Source organism: Microtus oregoni, unplaced genomic scaffold (assembly GCF_018167655.1).
Source record: "Microtus oregoni isolate MIOR12 unplaced genomic scaffold, Mior012 000010F_ref0000083, whole genome shotgun sequence".
NCBI classification, from domain to species: Eukaryota; Metazoa; Chordata; class Mammalia; order Rodentia; family Cricetidae; genus Microtus; species Microtus oregoni.
The window spans coordinates 16,652,171-16,669,526 of record NW_024543069.1 but is presented as its reverse complement, the minus strand read 5'-3'; positions in this window follow the sequence as shown (position 1 = coordinate 16,669,526).

The window sequence follows — 17,356 nt, the reverse complement described above, 5'->3', positions numbered from 1 at the left end:
ACCTGTAGCATTCAATATGCTAACTAGGCTACTTGTTGAATATAACAACATCATTCCATGAGTCTCTCTCTCTCTCTCCCATGCTTAACATATTACCAAATTGTAGCACAATTATTAAAAATCCAAAGACAGAAATTGGGGTTCAACTTGAAGGTTAGAAAAGCAAATAGCCAGCTACGGGCTCTTATCTCTATTTCAGTTTGAAATGGTGATCCTGCCTCCAGGAATTCTCAGAATGAGACTGTCTGAGAGCTGTCTCCTCCTGTGTTATATTCCTCTCTAGTGCTGGAATTAAAGGCATGTACCACTTCTGACTGGTTTCTATGGAAAACTATTGTGGCTACTGGAATTAAAGGTGTATGTCACCACTGCCTGATCTGTAAGGCTGACCAGGCTATCTGTTTTACTCTCTGATCTGCAGACAAGCTTTCTTTATTAAAATACAAATGAAATATCACTACACCAAATAGGTAATAGACACAGCATAGAATTAGTCAAATGAAAATAATAGAATATTTGAAACAAATATATATTAAAACATATTCTTGAAAACATTTGATGAAGACAAGGGAAATGCTAAGTAAAAAGTATATGCAATAAGATTAGATGGTATAATTTTGACTTTGCAGAGTATGACAAATGAATGGAATTTATTGAAAAAAATTAAAGCACACTAAACATTAATAAAGCATATATTTTATAGGAAGTTGTGTGATTATATTCAGGTATATACTTGTCAGCTTTTCAGAATAAATTTTTCTAAGAAGGAAATCAATGTTTTTATATATTCTAATAATTCATTAAAATTAAAATATTGCATTATAATTCACCACCAATTATTTTGTATAGAATGCTTCATCTTTTTTTTTTGGTTACTCTTTGAGACACATAAGCTATTTTTCAGATCATTTCTGGAAATCTAAGTTTAATAGAGCTTCTTCTCAGAGACACAAATGGATGGTAACAAAAAAATCCATTTTTATCTGACCTGTGTCATTTAAAAAATAAACTTTTTTTTCAAGTAATTACTTCTAAAAGCATTTTCATCTTCCTTATCAATTAGGATTTTGAAGAGTTGGAATTTTTCCATACTTGAATTTAATGAATTTAAAATTGCTAACAATTTGGCAAAGATGATGTCATATTTTTAAGTAAGCTGCCACAGCTTATTATAGGATATGGATTTCTTCACAGTGGAAGAAAACACAAAACAAAAGAAAAAAGTTATTGCTACCTCTAACCTAGATAATTCTGTATGGAGTATTGTTCTTTCAATGTTATCATTTTACCTTTTAGTATGTATCAGAAATTATTCTGAAATAAAAACACAGGCATTCTTCATTAAAATTACTTTTGACGTGTTGAATCAGCAAATGTTTGTAGATGATCTTTATTTGAGAGTATAAAATAAGTAAGACAGAGCCCCTGTCTTTTCACTGGTTATAGCATGCCAAGAGAGAAAGATAGGATGTTGAATGCTGACACAGCAAAGCAACTTCTGTTCTATTGCTCAGAGAAGATTTCAGAAGGTGTCATGGAAGTCTTTCCCCTCTGGCTCTTTGAGGATCCACCGACCCTTATTTGCTACCTAGGTCAATAAAATCACTCTCTCTTTGTCATGCTCTTTGTTCTCAGGTGCTAAGGAGTGCATTTTCAACTTGGCTGCCAGAAAGATGCTTTCCAAAGCTACTAGTGTCTGTAAAACCTTCCAGAAGCTCCCCTTTTTACTAAGAGTAAAATCCCAAGTATTTTTGAGTTTTTCCTGAATGCCGCAACCCTCCCCCAAATGCTACTTTTATTTTCATGTTTGTTCACACGCCCTATAGTGATCTGAAGAGAAATGGCTCCTTCACCTATTAAAACATTTAGTCCCTATTGGTGGCACTGTTTCTTTAGGTTGTGGAACCTTTAGAAGGTGATGGCTTGCTGGAGGAAGTACATTCTTGCAACAGGCTTTAAGGCTTATAACTTTCCTCCACTTCCAGTTCTTGTTCTACTTGCTGTGTATACATAAAATGTGACCAGTCAGTTTTATACTCCTAATGGCCCCCATGATTTCCACTCATCCTGGACTCTTCCTCCCAGCACCATAAGCCAAAATAAACTATCTAATATTTCAGTCATAGTGTTTTGTCAGCAATAGAAATTGGCTAATACATTCTCTTCCACTCAGTCTGCCAAAGCCATATTAACCGTTTTGCTGATTTTCAACTATTCCACTTCCATATTGGGGAATATTCCATTCTGTCTTGCTCCAGAGGACATTGTCCTTGCTCCCTTTAGGTCTTGACAATGTGTAACCTTGTCAATTCAACACATTAGTCGACCTTCATGAGTTGACCACTCAGTTTTTCAACTTCTACATCTAAACAGTCTCAATTCTGATATACTGTCCTTAGTTTTATTTTTATCTGCACGAAACAGTCTTATTTCATATCTAATTATTACCTTTCATTGTCTAAGATATAAGACTATTCTATTAGAATATTGAATACATTTATACACAGACCTTGCACATTTTAAATGTTCAAAAATATTTAACAAAGCAATAAATCTTGTTGTCTTAGTAAAACCTTAGTGTTTATAAATTCAAAATTCTAAATAATTATTTCTGAATTCATTTAAAAAGTATCTTGGTATTTTTAATTAAAAGTTATGATTTATTTATAACCATAAAACTTTCTATAAAGCTATAGTAGAAAAGAAATACCAGCCTCTTTTGAAAAGCTTTTAAGAGTACTTATTTTTATAACCGAATTTGCATGTAGAACATGAATAAAAAGCTTAATTTCAGATTAAAATGCCTGTTTGGAGTTTTGGCAGTTATGTGTTGGTGTAGTTAGTTATACGTTAGAAAATTGCATTTACTTTAAATTGGTGCTTTCTTCCAAGTTGAATTAGTTTTGGGTGGATCTTTATGGCTAATTACTCAGCATTAAACACCAATTATATTATCACTAAAAACTCATACGTAAATATAAAATGAGTGTTCCAAGTGTGCATTCCTCAGCTTTATAAAATCTGGTATTCTCAGAGTCTTTGGTGTCTGATGGAAGGCGCTAATAAGAGCATTTAGTCTCCCCAATGGCTGAAACTGTTATGTTAGAAAGGCGTATTAATTATTAAAAGTAGCTGGAATACTCTTATTTCCCTAAGCATTTCAGGGAAGCTAGAAAGGCAGATGGAAACATGGTAAGTTACAAAAACTCGGTGACATGAAATGATTTCTGTTAAACCTGGAAGACTCAGTAAATGCCACAGGTATTCACCATCATAAAAATTCTTTACTTTCTTCAACTGAGTCTGTGTTGCCTTCACTGGACAATCAAATGTGTGGGAATTATAGATAAAGTTGACGTGTGCATTGTGACAGTTTACGCTGAACTCTGACCTTTGGCAGTTCCCATTACAGGTGATACTGGATTTGTTAGCTAGTGGACAGGTGTTTAGTCATGTCATGTCATGGATTTTTAATTGCGTACAAATTTTTCTTCAAATAACATATTTGGATTGCTGTTTCCCCTCCCTCATCTCCTCCGAGACTCTCCCCACCTCTTCACATTCCCAGCTCCATTGTCTTCTTCCTCTCTTAAGAAAATAAGCAGACCAATAAAAATACATAAATAGATAAAACAAACTAGCAAACCAAAAAGAAACAAAGAGCACAAGGCATACACACACATTCAGACAAACACACAGGCGCAAACACATGGAAACCAAGCCCATAAAACCACAAAATTTGAAACCATAATATACAAACAAAAGACCAGTAAGATAAAAAAAAATGGAGATAAAGTCATACTAAATTTTTAATAAAGATCCCAGAAAATGCTGTTGAGATCCTTTTGTGTTAGTCATCTAATGCTGGTTTATGCTAGTCTGAATGAAAATGGCTCCCTTAAAATCACAGGGAGTAGCTTTATTTGAAAGGATTAGGACATGTGGCTTCGCCGGATTGGTATGGTCTTGTTGGAGGAAGTATGTCACAGGGGGTCAACTTCGAGGTTTCAGAAGCTCAAGCCAGGCCCAAAGACTCAGTCTCTCTCTGCCTGCTGCCTGCTGATTTTGGTGTAAATCTCTCAGCTTCCTCTCCAGCACTATGTCTGTCTGTATGCCACTATGCTTCCCAACGAGGTGACAGTGAACTAAATCTCTGAAATGTAAGCCAATTAAATAATTTTCTTTAATTGAGTTTCCATAATTATGGTGATTCTTCACAGCAATAGGACACTGACAAAGACACTGTGCATGGGGCCTGACCTTAAGTGTGGCTTGTATTCCCAGGGAGACTTCATTGGAGAAGCTAATTTTTCCTTTATGAGTGGTTGTCAACTGGAGAAAGGTCATCCATTGGAGATAGGCACTTGTGTCTACTTCCCCACCTCAGCTCTAGGACCCTGTGTGATTTGGACCTGTGCGGGTCCTATGAATTCTGCCATAGTCTCTATAAGTTCATATGTGCTTTCGTCATGTTGGGTTTAGAAGGTCTTGTTTCTATGGTGTGCTCCATCCCCTCTGGCTCTTATAATCTCTCTGCTTCCTCTTCTGCACAGGTCCCTAAACTCTGAGGGGAGGGATTTGATGAAAACATTCCATTTAGCAGTGATTGCACCAAGGTCTTTTGTTCCTGGCATCTTGCCCAATTGTAGGTACCTGTTTGTTTCCATCTACAGTAGGGGGAAGCTTCTCTGATGATGACTGAGTGAGATACTGATCTATGGGTATTGGAGAATGTTATTAGAATACATGCATATATACTTAAGAAACTTCTAAGTAGTAGGTTTCCACGTGATTCCTCAAATAGCCCTTAGTGTTAGGTGCCTCTCCTGCATTCCTTCCCTTACACCCCCTCTTCCCTCTACGTCTCCATTTAATCCTTCCATTTCAATATCTCCCCTATCTCTAACTAGATTTTCTTTTTGCCTTTCCTTGGGAGATATTTCCTGCTCACTAATTCCTTACTATATACTGAACCTGTGTGGCTATACATGTCTATTAAAGACTTAAAAGCTAATATCCAGATATAAGAGACTATATATTTCTTTGGGGGTTTGGGACAACTCATTTGGGATTTTTTTTCTAGTTTTATTCATTTGTGTGCCAATTTCATGTTTTTTTAAGAGCTAAAAATATCCCATTGTAGAAAGGAACCACATTTTCATTATCCATTTGTTTGTTGGTGGGCATCAAGACTGTTTCCAAATTCTCGCTAATATGAATAAAGGAGCAATGAACCTGGTCCTGGAGTTTTGTTCATAGCTCGTCTTCATAAAATCAGCATCCATTTAAAAGGGAACATTAGCTTTGCCTCAGGGCACTTGAAGAAATTAGCATTGTTAAGGAAGAAGACACGGTGACATTAAAAACCTATGTATAATTTTAAAGACCCAAGGCTCCCCCCTCTTCACTCCTCTGAAGAAATTATTTAACTGCTAAATTATCTGTGGAGCAAAGCTTTCTAAAGTGCTGCTGTCTAATTAGTTCTGCTAAAAATGCACATCAAACTTTGGTAGAGGTAGATTTGTTATATGAAAATTATATACACACAAGGCTACTGAATGAACACAAGCAAAGAAATACTCATTTATTAAATTTGTTGGGGGGTGACCAAAAGAAGACATTAGTATATTGGTTTCCCTCCTTAAGTAGCCATGCTGGCAGGAGGTTTGAAACGGTGTCTTCTTGAGCCCCTGGCTTGACATGAGAAGGGTGTGAGCTTCATTCCACTCCCACTTCTGTGAGGTTCATTTCATCTTTCAGTTCTCAAAGATATTTCAAACTGAGTTGTTGTTTTTCCTATCCTCTTTCAAAATTGCATCTAGTAGTGTTTGACATGTGTAAGAAATGATAAGCATTAGTTAGCATAATAAGGAGGCAGCAAAGCAATTTGCCGTTCATAGCCTCATATTAAAAACAAAACAGTGTTGTAAACAGTGCTTTCCCAATCTTTCTTCTTCCCACCCCATCCCCCCCCCAACAAATGAGTCTGTCTTCTGAAATTTGAGATTTGAAGAGCAGTGGCAGTGTAAGCTGCAAATGATGAATGTAGTCTTGACTTGAGTTAACTCAGCTGAGCATTTGGCCACCTGCTTCCATCCTTGCGAATTAAATGAGCTTAGATTATGTTGGAAATGATTAACATATGCAATATTGCTTTGAAATCTTCAAAGTGCCTTAAACTGAAGAAACCCTGCATACTATCAAATTCTAATCTAGAGATATTGGGGATCAAATCCTGATATTGTCGGGATATGTTTGCACGTCATGTTTTATAACCAAATCTTAAATTTTCTCAGTTTCTTCATCACAGTAGCGATATATTGAAACCACTTGAGGAGTAGATTGTAAGCAGATTTGCATTGGTCCCATAAACATAGAACATGAGTATTGCCCTTTACATCGGCTTTGGCCTCCAAATGATCTACAGTGTCTTTTTGATGCAGAGACCAAGGATGGATAATAATTACCCTGTAGTATAATTGTTAAGTGTGGAGAATAAGACAGGTGCACTAAGTGTCACAAAACACACAGTCATTATGTGGTTATGTGTGCTGATTATGTTTTTGAAAATGCTGCTTCATTTGCCTATGTGTAATTCCTCTGGCATGAATATGAGTTCAGGGAAAGAAATGTTAGAAAGAAGAGAAGAGTGCTTGGGTTGAAGACATTTAAAGCTCTGACTAAATTGTAGGAATAGAATGATTCTCTTTCTTTACTTATCAGTGCATGATAAAGAACTTACACAAAACACAGAGGAGTAATACATGTAATCGTGTTATTGTATATGTTTATATGTGTATATATAATGTATAGTGCACGTAATTCTAGTTTATTTGGAAGCAAGGTTTATTTGTTGTATTTATTTTAAAAAATTTGCTTTTCTTGCCTCATAAAGAATAAGCCCTTCAGCTGAGTTGACATTATATCCAAATAACCTATAAATCACTTGATTTCTGCCAAACTATTTCCATTATTCTTATATATTAGAAGTTATTTCATAGAACATACAAAGCAAAGCAATGGAATCACAGAACAAAACCACCCAAATTACCTACCCAAGTGCCCAAACCAGCACACTCAACTGCAGTAAAAAGCCTAATTCAGGCCACATATCATACAGTGGGAATTATGAATGTTACCACTGCAGTAGCAAAAAGATGCTGGTTCATATGGAGTTGCAAGATAGTTAGAGGATAAAGGGAGTGATTATGGTTTAAGTATTCATGACACTTCTGTGTGTCCAACATACTACTGGAACATCAATAAAGCCCAACATTCCCTAAATGAAAATTGGTTTTATGCAGAACCTTATTTTTTTCTTTTGAAGTACATGAAATAAGTCAGCTATTATTTTTCATTGTTGTTTCTTTTATTTTTGATATTATAATATAATTTCATCATTTCTTTCTCCCCCTTTCTCCCTCTAAACCCTCCCATATATTCCTCTTTGCTTACCCAAGCTTATGACCTTTTTTCTTCTTAATTCATTTTGCATGTATATATGTATATAAATATATATTTCTAAAACAGCCTACTCATTCTGTATAATGCTATTTGTATATATGTTTCAAGATGGACCATTTGGTATTGAATAATCAACTGTTGTGTTCTTCTCTGGGGAAGACTATTTATCTGATTCCCAGCATTCCTTAGTTGCTTGGAGTTCTTTGTGTAGGGTTAGGATCACATGAGCTTTCCCTTGTCCTCCTTGCCATGTTTATTGCTGTCATTTTTGTTAAATATCATCTATTAAAAAGAAAATCTTTTGATACTGTTGAAACAAACAAGGAAAAAGGATTTGTCTGGCAAGGAAACTACTTTCAAAGAGTTTAAATTACATTCAAGAAGACAAGTGGAAGGACTAAGTTTAAAACCCTAATTTCCAAATTGGCAATAATTTTGTTCTTCCATGGAGTTCTACCAACTGCCTAGCCTAATACACAGCATAACTGTAAATAACAAACAAAAATGTGTACATTATGAAATCTTTACATGCACTAATTCTAGACATGCAACACCTACCCTTCGGGGGAGATTCAGGAGATAGTAGGTCGTGCAAAATTTGCTATAATGAGAAGAACATGGTTTTTTATTAAATTAAGGATATAGGTAAGGTCTTGGACTTCCTGTCACAATGGAAAGAGAACCATGGCTTGTGGTTTCTCTCGTTCACAATGATTATGGATAAATCCTCTTTATGGATCAGATCCCAGTCTATGTCCTCAGAGACCTCTCCCTGAAAACCCACCTTCTCTCATTAAGTCACTCCCTGTGATGTCACTCAACTTCAACATTTTAATAAATTGTTAAGGTCTCTAGGCTTTGTTATTGTTTTACAGTTTGCTGTCTTCTTCTAGGGATTGTGTTTTCCTTGGTGAATTCTGTACCCTTTAATTGAAGACCTCTGGTGTACCTCAAATTTTGGCCTTAAGTAATTACATGATATAGGAAAAAAATAACTAAAATCCTCCAAACCTCAAAGCTTTCCTCTTTTAAAATTATAATAAAACTAAATTATAAGGGAAAATGTCTAGCCATGTACACAACTGTCCACAAAGAAGAAATCAGAGAAGCCAAAAGCTCATGGATCTCTTTCAATATTAAAGCTTGCTGAAGTCTATGGTGAAAAGCTTTCATGGTATTGGCTTATGTGTAATTGAACAGACATATGCAAAGGTCACATTGGAATTGGGAATGATTCTTTATATTTTCCTGTATGGAAAATGAATCCTATTTATAATACCAATATTTCAACCTTTAAATTTGGTAGCCTGGGAAACTTTTTGAAGTACTGTATTGGACTCTGGAAAGTATGTATCCTTTTAAGCTCAATCCACTGAAACTGGATTGAAGTTGGTTGCAATTATGATGAATTCTCGAGAGCAGCAGGCTTAAAGAGAACCATCCTTCGGCTGTCCTTTTCCACTTCACTTTTATTATGACTTGGAGTCTATTCAGAGAGTCCTCATGCTCTTCTTGCTCTTTCTGTCAGGCATAGTTATTGTGCAAGCAATCTTTTAAAAATCAAATACATATCAGCAAGGAGGTCTTTTGTTAGTATAATATCCTGCTTAAAACTAATTAAACAAAGTAAGGAACACAGGAACTTTTGAACAAAGATTTTACTGAAATAATTGCAAAAGGGCATTTCAGGATTGAATTAGAAGAAAAGACCATGAAGAAGCACTCAACAAATATTACTCTTTTCAGTATTTACTTTTCAAGTTTCCACGGCTGTTACTGTAGAGTTTAATGTGTTATCAAATAGGCTTTGCAGTGAACTTTTAATGATTTCTTTTTAAGGTTCTAAAATTATTCGTCTAAAGGAAGTCTTTGGAAAGAACTACTTCAATAGAAATTGTGTTTCTGTTTTCAAAAATTTCTTTACTTAAAAATTTTTAAAGGTTTCTGCATCCCCCAAAGTATTTTTAGTTTTGCAAAACTAGGTTAATGGTAATTTTTGTTTTATTATACATTTGCCACTAAGGCAAATTTCTGTACAGTTTTTATTTAGTCAGTTAAAATTAGCATTCAAGAACCCAGTACCCAACACAGAGACTAGAATGTGGGTGCTCTATCAGCTCCTACCAAGCCTGTGCTAAACAACCTCAAATTTTCATGTTTCATATTCCCGGTCCTCACCTCTAGTACCTGTTATTTCCTAGTCTTATATTCATCTTTATCATAGTGCTCAGCCTCATCCCTTACACCCAGTCTTACAAAGTGATTGAGCGGCTGTGATTCCTTAGCATCAATAGAAATGGATAATGGTTTAATCAGAATTAACTAAAGCCTAACCACTTTAATAGAATTAAACAGAACCAACTATAATAAGTGGATTCTAATTAAGCACAATGAAGTATGGTATTATAATTAAAAAAAAAAAACCTTAAGTCATGGGAAGAGAGGGTAAGAGGAAGGCTTACCTGCTCCTTCCCCCCACCAGCTGCAGCCCTCAGGACAGCAGGCCTTGCACCTCACCTGGGCAGCACAATAGAGAGCCAACCTTGTTGGCAGAGGTGTGGGTGAGTCCGCTCAAAACTGTGAGCGTGGCAGAGCTGTCCACAGTATTCATTTGTCTGTGGTGGTGTGGCCAGGAGAGAAACGCCCCCTACCTTTAGCCCTTTGCCATCCTGCCTCAGATGAGGGAGCTGACTGTACCACCTACTGCACTCTGAAAAGCCATCCCGATCTTCACCTGGGAAGCACAGCAGAGATGACCCTGCTGACAGAGGTGCACATAAGCTGGCCCTGAAGATGTGAAGTGGGATAGCTGGTCACATCCCCCTCATCCACTATGTGGTGGTGATAGCGAGGGAAAGATGCTCTCCGCCAATTGCCCTTGCCACCTGTGGTGGAGGAGGGAGCTGACCCTTCCCCTTACCAGCCACAGCCCTCAGGAAAGTGGACCCTGCACCTAGCCTGGGGGGAAGGCACAGAAGGGCTGACCTTATTGACAGGGGTGTGGGTGAACGTGAGCATGGAAGATCTGGCCCCACCTCTCATCTGTCATCTATTTTTCTGTAAACATCTCAAATAAGATAATAGGATATGATAGACTTTTGGCTCACATAGATTTACTTCTATGTACCCATAAAGGATACAGAGTACGTGATATGAAGGTAATTTTTTAAGTTGCCTAAGCCTTGATGTAGTAGTAGTAGTAGTAGTAGTAGTAGTAGTAGTAGTAGTAGTAGTAGTAGTTAGTAGTAGTAGTAGTAGTGTGTGTGTGTGTGTGTGTGTGTGTGTGTGCATGCGCGCTACAACAATTCCTTTAGAATACATGAATTACGAGCAGTAGAAGTTTATTTGGCTCATATTTTAGAGATTCTGGAGTTTATAAGTATGCTGCTGGCATCTGTTGGTGCTGAATACCATGTGATCACACGGCAGAAGGTCTGGTGAGCACAGTTAGGCTAAGAGGGAAGGACTTACAGCAAACTCACTCTTGCAATAATTAGTTCACTTGTGATGACAGCATTTAGTCCTTTATGAATGCCCTTATGGCCCCATCGCTTTTGAAAGAGTGAACTTTTAATATCACAGTGGCAAGTCAGCAAAGGGATTTAGAGGGGACAAACGGTAGAGAACATTTCCCTTCTCCCTCTGTTAAACAGTAACAACTAACGCCTGTCATCTCACAGTGCCGTGAGTATTGAACGGCATCACAAATTTCAAATGCCTAGCATCCAGCCAGGTACAAAGTTTGGGATTGGTGTTTTTTGTGTTTATTGAATAATGATCTACATAATGTTAACATTTACAAAATTCTCAAAGTAAAACGACAATCAGCTCTGCTAATACAAAATATAAAATCAAGCTTATTTGAGAGAGCAGATACCCCAGTGAACTCTACATCCTGCTTTGGGGAGTCCTCCTTCAGACTGAGACTTTTTCTTTTAGCAAGAACAGTGCTGTCCATAGTCAGAGAAATGTTCGCATCGGTGTGAATCACCCATGGGAATGCATCCTCTAACTGTGGCTTTCTAGCTCTGGCTTCAAAATATGACAGTTGTGTTCGGGAGCCATGATTTTGCTCTGCCCACGTTAAACAATAGGAATTAGAACCAGTAACCCCATTAATTTATAACCACATGCACAATCTTTATGTTTCCCCTTACATATGGAATTTTTCCCTTCATTTTTGATGATCTAAATATTTCAAGCCTTTGAAACATGTTTCCCATAGTGTGGAAATAATGAGGTCATATATAACTCATATGAGTTATAAGTATGAAGACTTAATTATTTTCATACATTTTATTTACTTATTTTGTGTGCTTGTATGTGTTTGCACATATATGGAATCCTGCATGCCATGACACACGGGGAGGTCAGAGCACAGGGAGTGGCAGTCAGTTCTCACCTTTTATCACGTGATTCCCGGGCATTGATCTCTGGTCATAAATTTTTGGCAGCAACCACCGTTACTTGCTGAGTCATCTTGCCTGCTCAGGAATGATGCTTCATATACCATAAACAAGCTCACATAACTAAACTACTAATACGGGTTGTTTCTATGACATTTATATTCTGCAGGGTGAAGGTAATAGAAAGAAGTAGGTTTAAATATGGAGTCCGGAGCCAGACTACTGAATCTGAATCCTCACTTCATAACTTTCAGCAAAGGGACTTGGATTAGAGCGGCTCATTTTCCTTAGCTATGCACGGAGGATAATGCTAGAACATTCTTCATGTAGTTGTTTTTAGAACTAAATGAGCTCAAATATGAAAAGTAATTAGAACAGTGCCTGACATAAAATTGATGGCATATAATTATTTCTATTAATATTATCTTGCTTGTTAAAGAAGATACATGAAGTCCTACTTTTTAAACATGTATTGCAAGACTTGTGATTATAGTTTGCAACACATATTCCTACTTTCTAGTGTCCTGTGACTTAGCTGCAATGCGAGTGTTCATCTCTTTATGACTTGCTTGCTGTGGATTTTCTGGCCCTTTGGGGATTAAGTCACATTGTCAACATTTTTGCTGTTTCCCCCAAAGAATTAGCCATTCTCTGTCACATGAATTGAAACTAGTCTTCCTTTTTTTTTAAAATTATCATTTATTTTTGCATTTTATTTTGGCAGAAGAGCCCAGAGACCTGACAGACTAGACTAAAGTACTTTCCCAGGATCAATTCCCCGTTTACTTTCCAACCTGAAGGATTTCTATGTGTAGTGAGTGGAAGTCACTGCTGTTGAGTCAGTACGGAAAACAAAATAAAACATTCGAATATTTGTTTAGTTTTCTTTTTTTCAGAAACTTTGCTACTGACTTTGTGGATGAGGGTATAAAAGCCTCTCTCAGAGGTTCACACCTCAATTTCTCCACAGTGGAAGAGTGTCACTTCTTGACACAAACAAATGCAGTAAGGTAGTTTTAAGCACAAACTCATATATCCATAGCTGACAGCAACAATGAAAACAAAACAAGCGAAGACAGAATTTCCAGCAACTCTTGACATAATTTCCTAAAAATGTGCCATCCATGTTTTCCTATTATAAGATACATTTTTCAGACTAGCAAGATACATTTTAATGTTGTAGATTGTTTAATCGCTGAAATATTTAGACATCTGATAAATTAATCCAATTTTGTGCTCTTTATTGTATTACACTGATGACAAGAACTGGGGTACATGTAACATTTACATCGTTTGTAGGAAGCTGCTTTAATGAAATGCCATGCTATACAAGTGTATTAAAGTTTCACAAGTATTTATCAGTATGTAGTACTGATTACAATGAATTAATCCACCCAACACATATTTATTGTTTTCTAGCTCTTTCTAGGCATTATATTGAAGGCGTAGCTGTCAAAAGTGGCTCCTACGTGGGAAGTTTATATGCTTTTGTAAGAAGCAGATAGTAAATGCTGACAGGTAAATGTATTATAGAATCACTTAGTCATAAGTGCTATGGAGAAAAATAACACAAGGAAATGGAGCAGTATACTGGGAAGGAATATCCTGGCTGTGTATGACAGTCATGGGAGAGCCTTGTAGAGATATGGCATCTGAGTAGACTTGGAAAGGAAATGACAGAGAAACTATAGTAATTTTTATAGTAAATGAGAGAAGCCTAGGCAGAGCAAATGGTGTGTCTAAGGGCCTGACATGTGAGTGAGGCAGGCATCTTCAAGGCCAAAGATGCTGGAGCTGAATGGACACGGGGACAAAGGCTCATGATCCTTGCGAGGTATCACTAAGACACTGGTCTTTTTGTCAGTGTGATGGAGAGCTATGGGGCTGTACACAGAGAAATGACATGACCTAACGCAGGTTTAAACAATACCTCTGGCCACCACTGGGCTCATTAAAGGATGGGAAGACTGTAGAGGAATATTATGTAGAGGAATACTACGCAGGTGTTACTAAGATTCTGGTCTTTTTGTCAGTGACATGGAGAACTACTGGGGCTATACATAGAGAAATGACATGACCTAACGCAGGTTTAAACAATACCTCTGGCCACCACTGGGCTCATTAAAGGATGGGAAGACTGTAGAGGAATATTATGTAGAGGAATACTACGCAGGTGTTACTAAGATTCTGGTCTTTTTGTCCGTGACATGGAGAACTACTGGGGCTATACATAGAGAAATGACATGATTTAAAGCAGGTTTCAACAATACCTCTGGCCACCACTGGACTCATTAAAGGATGGGAAGACTGTAGATAAATATTATGAATGGCGGAGTCGGGCAAGGACTCAATCTGGGCAGCAACCAATGCAATCCAATGTTTTCATTTCAGATATTCCTTGAAAAAGTCAAATATTTTTTAAAAGGTCAACCTTTTGGTAGTAGAGTTGCAAATGATACACCACCCTTTACCTTAAATTATGAGTGACTCTGAATGTATACCCTTCTACACACCCTCTGGATCCAATTTTTATTATTATCTATATAACCAAAATTATTTTATTAAATTTCCACTATATCTGGCATAATACTGGATACTCACAGGAAAAAAATGCCCCAGGGGTTATTGCATATCACAAAAGAACTATTTTCTTAAGTTTGAAGGTACTCTTACTATTTATAATTTGGGGACTCTATTGAATAATTAAATTTGATTATCATTATGAGAAACCATATTTGGTAATGGCCATGCTAGATGGCAGAGTGATATAGAGAAATACTCTTAAACTGTTCTTGGAGATGTCACCATGGTTAACTAGGGCATTGCATAGGATAGCTATAGTTAATGTGAAAGTGTCAGATTCAGAAAGACATGGGAACTTGGCTTGGTCAGAAGGGATGAAGACATGATCTAAAAGACAGAAAATCTGTTGAATGTAAGAAAGGATTTTTAGAATGTGAATTTTTAGAGAGTAGAATATCATCACTAACCTTGCATGTAGTGAAAATAGACAAGATTACATAAGCACAGTAGTAACTTGAAATTAGTACTTCAACCCCCACTACCTGCCAACCTTCTACTGAAATGGATGCTGAAGGATGTTTTCTGGTGACAAACTGTAGTAGGAGGATGCTTGTTTGTTTTCCTGCTACCCAGACTCCAGAAATAACCACACAGAAACTGTATTATTTAAACCACTGATTGGTTAATTAAGTCTATTGCTAGCTAGCTCTTACATCTAAAATTAACTCATTTCCTGTATTTTATATTTTAACATGAGGTTGGTGGCCTACCGGCAAGGTTGCAGCATATCTGTCTCTGGTGGTGGCTCTATGGCTTCTCCCTAACTCCACCTTTTCCCCCAAGATTCAGTTTAGTTTCTTCCACTTAGCTCTGTTCTGCCTTGTTCTGCTATAGGCTCAAAACAGTTTCTTTATTCATTAACCAATAAAAGCAACACATAGACAGAAGGACCTCCCACATCATTTCCCCTTTTCTGTTTAAATAAAAAGAAAGGTTTTTACCAAATAGTTTGTCTGCTGCCAGAGGTCTTGGCAGAATTTTATGCTGTTACCTTTTGTCATTCTTCCTGAGCAGTAAAATTTGAAGTGCAACTACCCTGATATTGTTATATTTAATGTAAACAGTTTGTTAAAGTTTTCTTTACCTAAGCTACTGCTAAGATACACAAGAATTCACAGGGGCACAAAAAACAGACATACTTTTTTAAAGCAATCATCTTGTAGAAACTGGAGGGAAGCCAGCAGAGAAATCAATGACAATTACTCTCTAGTGGAGTTTCACAGTGTTCCCCTTAGGCTGTTATCTTTCAGTTCTCTGAGATCACTGACAACATCTTACTCACCTTTGGTTCCTTCAGTGTCCATTCTATGTCTGGAAAATGGTGAGACGAAGGTTTGTAAAACATACACACACGTTCATATGTACTGAAAAAAATTTGACATTGTTATGGTTCGAATGTGAAGAGTTCCCCACAGGCAATGTCACCTACAAAAGGCACTGTTTTGGAAAACTGTTGAAACCTTAGGGGGTAGGGCCAACTTGGCAGAGTGGGTTACTAAAGATAGACTCATGATGGTTCTGGTCTATGGCCTTCTCTGAGCAAGTATAAGAAATACTCACAATTTCTCTTCACCAGGGTCCAAGTTACTACCACTGCCATACTTTCCCATCATCAAGGACCAAGTCACTAGCACTTCCAACCCATCCCATCACCAGGAACAAAGTCACTAGCACTTCCCTGTCTTCCTTGTTGTCATGATGTACCAAATTTCCTGAACCACAGCAAATAAAGTAACTCTATAATATGACTTATTTGGTCAGGACCATCGGCTCCCCAATAATGACACAGAGACTTATTATTAATTATGAGAGCTTGGCTTATAGCTTAGGATTGTTTCTAACTAGCTCTTGTAATTTAAATCATCCCATTTCTATGAATTTACTTTCTTCCTCATGGCTTTATTACTTCATCTTTGTATTGCCCATCCTGCTTGCTCTGCATCTCATGGCATCCCAATTCTTCTTCCCAGCCTCCTCTGTGCCTGAAATCCATTGCAAAACTACATCTCAAAGAAACAAAAAGAGCAAAGCTAAAGAAAGCAATAAGCCAAAAGCAAAAGGATTCTTCCTTCTGATATTTGTGCTTTGTTTTTCTAATCACTCATGAGATTTTCTGATACTTCAGGCTCTTTTGAATCTGATCCTCACTCTGTGTTTTATTGTCTCATCTTCTCTCATAAAAATTATCATTTTTTCTTTCACCAGGGTCCCCAGAGTGACTTGGAAACATACACACACACACACACACACACACACACACACACAAACACATACACACATGCAGAGAGAGAGAGAGAGAGAGAGAGAGAGAGAGAGAGAGAGAGAGAGAGAGAGAGATTGTTTTTTGGCCCTTCAAAGCACTCTTTTTCATGGTGCATCTGTCTTCCTAGCCCATGTTTCTTAATTATTCTGGGCTCAGCCCTCAGCACCTTGCACTGAGTGTTCCAGACTCTTGGACACTGTCTGCACCAATCCTCTGGCTTTCTCTGATATTGCTATTACCTGAGAAGTCTTTTCTCTAGAAGACTTCTGTATATTCATTAAGATTCAGACAAAACAATGGTTTCTCTTGAGATTTTTGCTTCTTTTTACTGTCATTTTCTTTAGCATTTCTGCATCTGTTATGGATTCAATCATTTCCTGATCAGCGCTCACACAGAGAGGATAATGGAATTTATCACATTGCTTTATCATTTTTTAAATTTCATTTTAATTTTGTCTGTGAAAATAAGTATGTTCTCTCTTTTGATTAAAGTACCACCGATGATAACAAGGCTCACTTTGATTGTTTGCCTCAATCCCATTTTCCTGCTGTGCACATGCCCATCTCTTTAGCTTCATGAAATTATCTTATATCTAATGAACCCGAAGACAAGGGTTCAGTTTTTCACTGAGTTCCTCAA